Genomic DNA, 12,723 nt, shown 5'->3' with positions numbered 1-12,723 from the left:
GATTCCCAGGCGCTGCAACACAATCGACCAGCAAGAAAGCAGACCGCAATTCATCATTTGCTCAATGTATGGGCGGTGGGATTACCTGATGCTAGCTCAGCATTCTGTAATTTGTGTACGTACACATACAATTGCAGCCCTGACCTCTGCTTTTTCAGAAAAAAACACTCCATGTGCACACCAAAAGGCTGGTAGCCTTTACAATGCCCACACGTAAGAGTAAGCACACTTTGTTATTGTGACGCCAAGATCAGATGATTTATGCAGTCTTGACCTGGACATCATTGTTCCAGAATCGTAACTTGAATCCAGTTTTGCAATGAGACCAGCTGTCTACTCCACTTATGAACCCTGGCTCCTTTTGTTTCCATTGATCACTTGGTTCGGTGTACCTCCCAATGGGTTTGCTCCGCCAAAGTCATGTGTTCCAGAGGAGGACTAAATGATGGTGCCAAGATTTCAGAAATAAGTCAGTTTGATGACAGTGCTCTCTTTTATGCCTTCGCATAGGCTTTGCAAGTAATCAATGAATCCTTGAATAACACACTCGCCACCTATCCATGTTGCCCTCCCCACCCCCAGCGCAAGATATTGATTTTCCCTTGAATAAAAGCCATTTAGTGAGATCACGATTATTTAACTAAGAGTGGGTTTGTACTCACTTGGCTTGGCTCTGGCTCAGTTAGTGGAAAGGTCACACGAGTCTGGTAAGCTGCTAGTCCTGTTACTTGCAGAGAACTTGAGTTCTTAAAGTGTGTATGATCAGAGCAAAACCTGTTTATTTGTGGTAGTTCGAAGCACTTGGCGGCAGTCGATGCAAGGTGTCTCCCTGTTCCTTCCACTAACCATTTGGCTGCCACTAGTCTTTGGGCACCCCCTTGCCAGGAAGTTTAATTGAATGTGTGCCCAGATGTCGCCATGGCCTGGTGGGAAAATAATCTTTAAAAGCCCCCCAGATGTGTGTGTGTGTGTGTGTGTGTGTCTCCGAGTGGCAACAACAGACCCTTTTTTTCAGGATATGTGTGGATGTCCTAAGAGGGCACTCAAAGGATTCATAGTTTGGCACAGAGTACCCAATTATACATCTCTTTGAGGACATATAACATGGATGTTACTGTTAAAGCACATTTCTCCTGCTGTTCACATAGAAATTGGCCAAACTGCTGCTCAATGCTCCTTTGATTTTGGCAGACGTAAGACTTGTGTGTACACATTTTGCTCTCGCGGCGCCGCCGTGGGAGTAGACCTAGCCTTCGCGGGGAGCAGCATATGGCATACTGTAATTGGTTTTGTAGTCATAGCAAATTACACTGCAGATTTCCTTGATGTGCTCTGTCTTTAAGTAGGTGAATAAATATTACCTGCCTCGGACATGACGCGGTGTCTCCTGTTTTTTGTGTGTTTGTATCATCTACCAGTACCATGGAGGAAATTGCAGATCCATGCAAATGATTGCCTAAAGAAGGTAAATGGGAAATGTAATGGTAAATACAATGTAAACGAGAAGAGCTTGCTGATTCAAGAAAGACCAGGTCCTTATAATCAGCACTAGGCCTAACGTGGCTTAGGAAAATAATCCACTATCAATGATATGCTTGCATTAGTAGTGGAAAAACGAACCTCGCAATTAACAATGCTTTATACCTTGTTTATGGGCAAAGAAACAAGATTTCCAGGAATGAAAAACCAGTGGTCTATTGCGTTCTGAACCTATTTGATTTCACGTTTATATGACAGCTTGTGTCTCGCATTCTGTTCATGGAGTGAATACAAAGAGTTAACACGCTAGGGCTGTCCTATGACAGACACTGTGCGCCTGCGCAGTGCTCCATGAGCTAGAGCCGCATCCTAGAGGGACCAGCTTAACAGTCGAGAGCAGCACCACCTCCTGGAGCATCCCCTGACCACGCAGCTATTCAGAGGCTTGGTGATTCATCCACTAGCAGTGTCTGCAGCCTTCCAGGGCCTTTTCTGCAGCTGAAGACTTTGCAGAAAGCACCTTCCGCAGTGTAGGCGTCATCAGTGATCGCCTGTGACCAGCGCCCGCCTGAGTAAACTGAGCTCTTGAAAAGTGTGTAAATTGAAAGATTAACTTAATTTTTATCAGCAAACTACACTTCTGCAGCAGCATGTGTCTAAGACCACCCTCTTAGCCTGGCCATTGGCCTTAGGTCTGTCTTGCTAAAAAAAGACCCATAATTGACACTTAGGATTATTCCCAAGCAAGTTCGACTGTCACAGGCTTGAATGGGCACCCATCACCAACTTCTAATCTAGAACCTCTGCTTCTCTTAACTTCTTACCCGTGGCCTTTTCCTCAATACACAGTAGAGTTGAGCCTAAGCTAGTTCCTTTGCTTTTCCTGTGCATAGCTGAGTTTGGGTGTTGTGGAAGCTCCTTATTGGCACATAGGGCCCTCTAATACACTTCTCTGTGGCACGTGACAATGTGCCTGGTCTTGCCCTAGAGGTGGGGCATGTGGTGGCTAAGTAGGCCAGGTATTGCTACCTGCTTCGTGATTCAGGAACCCAGGTCAGCATGGTGAGGATCCCCTGATCTACCCCACCATCCCATATCCCATATAAGCCTGGCAGGAACTTGCCACACTGGCCCCATCTGTTACCATGGCGCCTTTGAGAAAACCTGTACAGCCCATAAAATGGCAGGGTCATACAGGAGTGACACCCACGTTTAACCTAAGCATACAAAACAAAGGTACCAAAAATACTCGCCTGGCGGAAGCATGAGCCCTGCGTGCAAACTAGTTTGTTCGCAGACTTTGAATTGGGCAAAACCGAGCATGTTGCCGGCCTATACGTAACTTCGTGCATGCAGACCGCCAAGCATAAAGGATTTGGCAAAGCCAGATGTTGGACCTGCGCTAAGAAGGTATAGTCCTTGGATCAGAAAGGGGCAGAGGTATCATTGTATTTATTTATTTAACATTTGTAAAGCGCGCCAAACCCTGAGGCATCAGGGCACTGATAGCATTACAGTTACATAATGCAGAAGCATGTGCAGGTTATTAGGCAGGTAGGTATTAAGACAACAAAAAGAAGCATAGTCTTATGAGGTGTTGCGGGGGCCCAGGTCCTTGTGGGTGTAGAGGAAGGATTCTAAGTGTCCTGTGTGAATAGGAAGGTTTTGAGCTGTTTGCGGAAGGTCTCATGTGAGGGTTCCGCTCATAGGGTGTGGGGAAGTGTGATTCCGTTGTTAGAGGCGACAGTGGGGAAGCTGGCGCCCCCGGCTCTTTTACTTCTGAAAGTCGGGAATGGTCAGGCTATGGCTGTGCAACAGCACTTGGGTCTGCATGATTGTGATTTCTGGATTTTCTGTGATAGGTTTTTTGGTGCGGTGTTGCCTATGCATTTGTGAGTGATGGATAAGGTTTTGAATAGGATGCATTGTTTGAGGAGTAGCCAATGGACCTTTCTTCTAGGTACTGAGATGTGTTCACGTCTTGGGATGTGAAGCGCTGCTCTGAGAGCGTTGTTTTGGATTACCTGTAGTTTGTTTAGGTTTTGAGCTGAGGTGCCTGCAAATAGAGCGTTGCAATAAACAAGTCTAGACCCTATGTGGTCTCTGGCAATTGTGAGGCAGCTTTCTTGGGAATGGTATGGTCTGCAGGCGTGGATACGTTTTGTTGTGTATGCAGCTGATGAGGCAATGGCGCTGACCTGTCTGTTTAGGGACAGGGTGGCGTCTAAATAGACACTCAATGTTTTTACGACATTGGACACTGGAATGGTTATTCCATCGTAGGTGAATGTTTTGTAGTTAGCGTTGTGTTTATTGAGACTGGTCCGGGTGCCTAATAGTAGGATCGTAGTTTTCTCATCATTTACGCATAGCATGTTGGAGGCTATCCATTCTTGGCTTGTGTGGTAGGTGGAGTTCAGTGTGGTGGAGTCAGCAGTGTGGTTGCCTGTGATCCGGATAGGGATTTGTGTGTCGTCCGTGTAGGTAGTATATGATATTCCTAGGCTGTCCAGGATGTCAACGAGGGGTTTTGTGAATATATTGTACAATGTTGGTGAGACGCAGGATCCTTGGGGTACTCCGCACTAATTAGAGTGGGTGGGGGAGAGGCTAGGTCAGAGAAGACTCCGATATGTTGGACAAGAACAAAGTAATCCAGGAAGTGGCTTGGTCAGAGAAGTGTCTGCCGTGGTAAGGTGTTCGCAGAGTATGTGATGATCTACCAGGTCGAATGCAGCTGATAGGTCTAGTAAGAGTAAGAGGGAGATGTTGCCAGTATCTTTGGCCTCATCAATCTGGTTTTTTAAGTTCAGATATGCTAATTCTGTGCCGTATCGTGGTCTGAAGCAAGATTGCCTTCGACCCAACAGGTTGTTGGTTTCCAGGAAGGACTGGATTTGGGGCTATGCTATTCTGTCGAGTATTTTGAGGAGGAATGGAACAGTGGAAATCGAGTGGTAGTTGGTGGGGATGCCTGGATCTAGAGAGGATTCTTTTAGTAGAGGAAGGACCCATGCATCTTTGAGGATGGTGGGGACTTCGCAGGTAGCAAATGAGACATTGATTAGGAAACTGATGAATGGAGCCAGTTCTGAGGCGCAGTCTTTGATCATGGTCGCTGGGAAGGTGTCTCCTTGGCATTTTGTGGGTTTTAGGTTCTGGCTAATGTAGAGGGTTTCTTGTACAGAGATGGGCTTGAAGTGGAAAGGTGGTGATGTCGGGAGTGAGGATGTTGTGTGGGAAGTGAGAGTGGTGGAGGTGAGAAAGTTTTGTTTAAGCATAATATTTTTCTGGAGGGAGGTTATTTTTCCTAGCACAGAATTTTGGATGCTGATGCACCAAGACTTCTCTTTGGTAAAGGAGTCTTTGGGGATTGTGGGTGTTTCCAGTTCGCGTAGGATGGCAAACAGTTCTTGCAAACTTGAACTGGAATTTGCCATTCTTTTGTGGTAGGTGATTTTTTTGGCTAGGAGGAGTACCATTTTGTAGTTATTCATGTTTGTTTCGGATGGGGATTTTTTTCCAAGTGGTTTCCGCTTCTTGTTTTTTAGTCATAGTGCTTTGAGGTCTGAGGAGAACCAGGAGTTGCCGTGTGAGAGGGGCTGAGTTAGCGATGCAACATTGTTAATGGCTGCCAGGATGGTTGCGTTTTAGGTTTCCACTAAGGTTGTAGGTTTGCCCCATATGATTGGAGAGAGGGAGAGGATTTCTGATAGAAGAGGTAGGATCTTAGCAGCTGTAATGTTTTCTGTGTTGCGAGAGAGGCTGGGGAGCTTGATGTTGCTAGTGTTGGGGTGGTTCTTCTGAATGGGTAGGGTGAATGTTATTACGTTGTGGTCTGACCATGGACAACATTTGTTGGCGATCATGCTGATAGGGCAGTTAATTGCAGCAATCCAGTCTAGTCTAGTGTCTGTCCTTGTTGTGTGTTGGGCTGTGAATGCATTGGGTGAGCCCAAGTGCAGTCAATGCATTGGAGAGGAAGTGAGCATTGTTGCCATTGGTGTCGTTGAGACCCAGGTTCAGGTCGCCTAGGAGGAGAATTGTTGATAGTGGTTTGGAGTCGGTAGCAAGGATTTGCAGGATGTCCTCTTTAAAGGTGGAAATGGGGCCCGGAGTTCTATAGATTATGTGAATGGATAGTGTTGAGGTGGTTGAGAGCGTGACTTTGAGGGATAGTAGTTCGCTAGATGAGGGCGAGTCATTATTCATCTACCTAATGGTTGGTGAGTCTTTGGCGATCAAGGCTACCCCTCCTCCTTTGGAGTGGGTTCTGTCTTTCCTGAATATTGCGTAATTTGGTGGGATGGCCAGTGATGGGGAAGGGCCGGCAGCTGGGTGTAGCTAGGTCTCTGATATTGCTAACAGATCGAGGTCTTGTGAGATGATGAGGTCTGCGATGTCTAGGGCATGTGCGGATAGAGATCTTGCATTGACTAAGGCACCTTTCAGAGATGTAGGATTGACTAAGGCATCTTTCAGAGAGGTGGTAGGTGGTGTTGTTTTCGTTTGGTTGTTCGTCTTTGGGTTGTGTATATGAAGTTGATGTGGGTGGGGGTTGTGTGGTTGCACATGGGGAGATTGGCGACATTTCGGGGGCATTGTATAGAGTAGCTAGTGTAAAATCAGGGGAATCACGTAGGGTGGCTGGCAGCATTTCAGGGGCATCACCAGGAACAGTTGGAACAATAGGCCACATTACAGGGGCATCACATGAAACAATTGGCAGCATTGGAGGGGCATCACATGGAACAGTTGGAACTATTGGCAGTAATTCTAGGGCATCATATGGAATAATTGTCAGTATTACAGGAGCATCATATGGAACAATTAGCAGTATTACAAGGATGTTGCATGTAGAAATTGACTGTATGTTTGAGGCGTCACATAGAGTATTTGGAGGCAATCCTGGGCATCACATGGGGCGGTTGTCCCCATTTCAGGAGCATAGCATGGAGCAGATGGTAGTAATCGAGGGGCATCATTTAGTGGGGTTGGCATGAAGTTAATGGCGTCCCAGGTGGTAGGCTACATATTTGGGGTGGCATATGGTGTCATTGGCATTTGCGCTCCCTTTGGGGGAATCATGTCGCGTAGTTGGCATAGTTTCAGTGGCGTCGTATAAGGGGGTGTTCTCTTTACGTTGTTTTCATAAAAGTTATTTTGCGGCAAGTCAGGAGCATCAAGTAGTGTGGTTGGGCGTGTGGCGTTGTGCGGTCATATTTGCTGCGTGTGTTTCGGTTGTTGAGTGTTATAGAAGATAGAGGGTGTTAATCTGGTGCATGCTTGAAGGTGTGCCGTCCTTAGCCAGAGTGGTGGTGTTGGGTGGCTGGTTGTGCGTAGCAGTGAGGCTTGTCCTTTGTAGAGGGTAGCATAATTTGGCGGGGGTGGGGGAGGGGTTGTTTGTAGCCTTGGCAGTAAGTCTCTAGGTATTACCAGGCAGCAGGCAGATGATGCGCTGTGTTTCAGTTGTTGTGAAAGGGCGGGTGGCAGGAAAGGGGTGGGCTTGATGGAGTGGCGTTGTGGAGTGGGGATTGCATACTAAGGTTCTTTTTGCGAGTAGAAGTGATGGGGGAACCATACCTTATTCGGTTTGAGTGGATCCTGCCGTCCATGGCCTGACCGGACCAGACAGCTAATGCCTGCATCAGCCTTACTAGCGGGCCTTTGCTGGCTTCCCCTGACATCCGGTTTATGAGGCAGGGTTGGCCAATCGGTGGTAATGGGGGCCAGATCGGGTTGCAAAGGCGCTTCTGGTGCTTCGGCAAGTTGAGTCGAGGCAGCCAATTTTACGTGACTTTGTTGATATGTAGGCTGCATTTTGGCAGTATTCATTCAAGATCTCGCACAGTATTACTTTCCTTACTGAGTTTGTAGATTGGGTGGATAATTCAGTCCTTGCGGGCAGAGCGCAATGCTCAGGGTGCTCATCTGGGCAGATGGCACATACCCCACAGAGCCAGAAAGGAAATGCTGGTGGTTTTGGGAGGTGGGTCGAGTTGCCCAGGCACTTATGGTGCTTCGGCAAGTTGAGTCGAGTCAGCCATTTTTGTTGATATGTAGGTGGCATTTCAGCAGTATTTGGTAGTCGATTTTTGCACAGCTCTGGCGAGGCTGTTGTAGTTGAGGTATGTGGGATGAAGCCCACGCACTACAAGACGGTTTTCGTTCGAAATCTCACACAGTATTTATTTCCTTACCGAGTGTGTAGATTGGGTGTATAATTCAGTCCTTCTGGCTGCCGGCAGAGCAGATTGCTCAGGGCGCTCATCTGGGAAGATAGCGCATACCACACAGTGCCAGATGGGGAATGCCTGCATCGGCCTTGATAGTGGGCCTTTGTTGGGGGCCGGCAACACTGCTGGCTTCCCTCGATATCCAGTCTATGAGGCAGGATGGGCCAATCAGTGGTATTTGGAGGCGGTTCGGGTTGCCCAGGTGCTTCTGGTGCTTCGGCAAGTTGAGTCGAGTCAGCCATTTTTAAGTGGCTCTGTTCATATGAAGGTGGCATTTCAGCAGTATTTTGCACAGCCCTGGTGAGGTTGTTGTAGTTGAGGTATGTGGGATGAAGCCCGCACAATACAAGACATTTTTCGTTCAAAATCTCACACAGTATTTCTTTCCTTACCGAGTGTGTAGATTTTGTGTATAATTCAGTCCTTGCGGCAGCGGGCGGAGCAGAATGCTCAGGGCGCTCATCTGGGCAGGTAGCGCATACACCACAGGGCCAGACAGGAATGTCTGAAAACAGAGGAAGGACTGCCCAGGAGGAGGATCGGCCCAACTGCAAAGCCCAGATCCCCAATACAACTGAGACCCGCATCACAAGCATCACCCTGCCCCTGACTCCAAGGAGAATATAAAAGGAAGATAGGGAAAACTGGTGGGGGTGAGAGTTTGTAGAAAGAGGGACAAGGAGCATGTTAGAAGTGAGGATGAGGCTATTTTGGAGATGGTTGGACAAGAGGAGAGGATGGACTAGAAGGAGAGGGGAAGAGGTTGGTAGGAGGAGAAGGGAGCAAATGACTAGGACAGAGGCGGAGGGGGGGGAGGAAGATTGTAGGATAAGAGAGTAGCCAAGGAACAGTTAAGAACAGGTAAAGAACGTCAAAGGGAGACTTTGAAGGAACAACCCCTATGGGGTGTGGAGAGTTCCAGACCCCCCAAGGGTTGAAGGGAAAAATGGTTGTATGAGTTGATGAGAGAAAGACCCCATCGACTGGGGGAGAGTGTCTCCCCTGAGGTTTGAGAAAGACTCCAGGGATTGTGGAGAAGAACTCAGAAGTTGTGTAGAGAAAGACTCCAGAGGTTGGGGAGCGGAAGGGACCTGGGACTGAGAAGAGAGAGAGAACCCAGAGGTGGGAAAACTAGAAATCGAACAAAGGGGGTGAGGGGTCCCAGGGTTAGGTGCAGGGAGAGGTAGTACTAGTCCGTTTAACAAGGAAGTGCATCAAGGTGCGAGAAGAGTTGTGAGACCCCTGAGAGGGATGGAGGAGGAGAAAGACACCCCAGGAAGAGGGCAGTACGCAATGAGTGGGAAGAAGGGGAAGGAGGCCACCCCTCCTAAAGACGATGGTGATGATCTTCAGGAAAGCTTATCTAGGCAAGGGATCCGACAGGAGTGCCTGGCACCACACACTAGATCTAGAAAACCAGTGGGAGTGATAGGAGCAATGCGCACATGGTTGAGGGTTGCAGTGATAGAATCCCCGAAGAATTAAAGTAGTGAGAGCGAAGAATACGAATCTGTAGGTACGAAATCGAGGCTGAGGGGGGAGGAGATCAGCCAGAGGAGGGGAAACTAGGGGAGTAGTCGGCGAGCCCTGTCATATTCAGAAGTCACTCCCTCTGAGACCCAAGCTTACCTGCCAAAGACTGGGTTAAAGCCAGCAAGGGTACAACTGGTGACCCTCCTTGTTCTACCACCTCTAGAAGGAATGCAACATGGTGCAACTACTAGAGCCATATCTTCTAAATCTACTTCAAAAGAAAAACTACAATAAATACAGGTATGAGAAATTAACCACACAATCTCAGTGACTATTTTCACCCGTGGATTGGCGGGCCCGGGATACCCTGACTTTGAGATTTTGATTCTACAATTGACTAGCAGCGGACTTGTGCAAAATCTCAAAATAGATGTCTTTTGTTTGTTCACATCATTAATCCAAGGAGTGGGAACCCTCTGATATGTTGTCCTTATTTTAAACCAGGAGAATCCATCTTGTTATTAATTTGCCTGTTTCCAACCCAAGGAGAAGCCATTCTGTTAGTTCTTTGACATGAGACTCTTTTTATTGACAAAGAAATCCTCGGCCAAATCACGCATTCTGAAATTTGTTTGCGGTCATTTTGGCCTAAGCAATATCTTGGTGCTACCTGTATATTATAAGCGGTGGTGGAACTGTAAATCCCCATTCCCATGGAGTTGCTAACGGTGCCGGTGCTTCAGTGAAAGCACTGCCAGTATGGGCCTCAACTCCCGGCAGGTCAGGCCTGCCGGGAGTACCGTGCTCCTGTCAGCAGACTCATAGTTTGGGGCTCCGGAAAGGGTGCCGGTACGTTGCTACCAGCACCCTTATTTCTGGACCGCCAAACATAATGATGCCCAATGTTTACCAGAATGGCACTATCATGGCCCAAGGCTCTCAGCCCAACCTTCTTGATAGGCGTCTTCCATCTCTCATCAACTTCCTCCCTTCCCCTGCCTTACCTCTGGCTGTCACCTCTCTTGCCACTTCACCCCCAGAGATGGATGTACCTTGCCCTGTACCCCACCTTGGACGTCCTATAAAGGGGACAACCAGCATCACCTAGCTACCCTCAATTCTCACTCTGCTGTCAAACACTCCTTTGACATCTGTCACCTCCTTGAAACCGTTGACATTTACACCCTCGCTCTCACTGAGATGTGGTTCAATGCCCGCTATGTTACTGTTTTTGATACTCTCCTTCCTGAGGGCTACAAGATCCTCTCGAAGCCCAGGTCTAACCGGTCCAGAGGTTTAGTGGCCCTTGTCTTCCCTGAGTGGGTCCCTGCTTCCATCATACCCACTCAATTCTACGTTTCCTTTGAATATCTTGTCTGTAAGCTTGGCATCTCTACAACACTCTCGCTCACTCTCGCTACCATCTACAGGACTCCTGGCCCAATCTCCCCCTTCCTTTCGGAGTGGGCCAACCACTTCTCTTCTGACCTCCACCTTTAAGCTTCTACTCCTCTGAGACTTCAATATTCATCTGAATTCTCCTGATGCAGCCACTCTACTCTTCTGCAACCTCTGCAACTGTTTCCCTCACCATTCCTTCCTCTGGCCCAACCCACTCAGCCGGGCACACCTTGGATGTGCTCATCTCAGCTGATATCTCCTTCTCTAACCCTCTCACCACTCCTCCCCTCGTCTGAGCACGCTCTCCTCTCCTCCCATCTGGAGCTCCTGGGCTCCCCAGCTAAGCCTCTGCCCGCACTGCCAGTCTCCTTCTCTGTTATCTGACCGATGAAGCGAGTGTCAGTAGCTGCTTTTGCTGCCTCCTTCACTCCCCCTCCTACTATTCACTCTCACACTGACTCAACTCTTGCTAACCTTTACCTTTACCTCTCCATCTCCAACACCCTTGACATCCTTGCCCATGCCATGAGGATTCACATGATGCCTGCTTCCAAGTGCACTAGTTGGTATGATTCCAACCTAACCTTGCTAAAATGAAAGTGCAAAGATTCATTACGGAAGTGGTTGGCTTCTAGCACATCCTTTGACAAAGTGGCCTGTCGCCTGTACCAAAGATAATGCACACTCTCCATCCACTCCAAGAAACGGACCCATATCCAAGCCCACATCTCTGGTGCCACAAACAACACGGCCAAACTTTTCAAAATCTGTAAGGAACATGCCAATCCTACTGCAGTTTCCACTTCGCTTCCTTCCGAGGCCCTCTGCATGGGGTTGGTCTCCCATTTCACAACCAAAACTCAGGACATCCTGTCCTCTCGCTCCTCTAAGCCCATCCCTAGCCCACCTGCATGCAGGCCTGGCCCCCTTTTGCCTCCCCCCTACTTTCCTACTTCTCACCCATAACACCGGATGAGGTCACCAATAGATTTTGCTCTATGAAAGTCTCCTCCAAACAGGTGGTTCCCGGCTCCTCACAAGATTGCCTCTCTCGCTCCCTCTCTGGCTGAGTTCTGTAACCACTCCTTTGGCACTGACTCCTTCCTTTCACCCCTCAAGCACCTCCTCCTAAAAAAGCCATCTGCTGACCCTTCCTGCCGGGCTAACTACCACCCATCTCCACTACCCCCTTCTTGGGCAAACTCCTGGAGAAGTTGGTCATCTCCCAACTAATCCATCACACTGAATCTGTTGGCTGCCTCAATGACCACCAGCCTGCCTTCAGAGCAGCCTGAGGACTGAACGCCATGATGACCTGCTCTCAAACCTCGACTCCAACTCTCCTTCTGCCCTTATCCTCCTTGATCTGTCCTCTTCCTTTGATACAGTAAATCATTCCGTCCTCATAAATCGGCTCTTTGATAGCCTGGGCATCAGGGACTGAGGCACTGGATTGGCTGACCTCTTTCTTCTCATATCGGCCCTCCCAAGTGCAACTGGGCACCTTTTCTCTTCTCTACCGCACGCTCGACTTGCGGCATCTCTCAGGCTCTATCCTATCGCCGTGGCTTTACAACATTTACCTTGCCTCTCTTGCCCACTTGATCTCCACCTTCTCTCCTCATTTCCAGTGTTATGCTGATGACACACAGTTCTCCTTTAAGCATCCCTCATCTTCCTCCTCTCCTTCCTCTCTCATCCCCAACTGTCTGACTGCTATTCAGGCATGGTCTTCTGCTAACAATCTCCGCCTTAACTCCAGTAAGACTGAGATCCTTCTCATTTGAACTTCTACCCCCTCCTTCCCTCCTACCCTCTGGCTGCTCTCCTTGGCCCCCCCCCTCACCCTTCGACTCACTCCTCTCTCTCCTCACCTCCTATCGCTGACCATGCCAAGAAGGCCCACTATCAGCTTCACCTCCTCAGAGGCATTCTCCCTTTCCTCACCTTGCCCCATAAACTCAATGTCTCCAGAGCTCTGCTTCTCTCCAGGCTGGATTACTGCAACAGCCTCTTCCTTAATCTGCCTCTTTCCTCCCTCTGCCCTCTTCAACTATTGCAGAATAGGACTGTGAGACATTTCCTTGGTTTCAAGCCCAGGGACTGCACCTCTCTAGCCCTAAAATCTCTCCAC

This window comes from Ambystoma mexicanum, chromosome 5q, assembly GCF_040938575.1.
Source record: "Ambystoma mexicanum isolate Mex_15411 chromosome 5q, UKY_AmexF1_1, whole genome shotgun sequence".
NCBI lineage: Eukaryota > Metazoa > Chordata > Amphibia > Caudata > Ambystomatidae > Ambystoma > Ambystoma mexicanum.
This window is presented reverse-complemented; position numbering follows the sequence as displayed.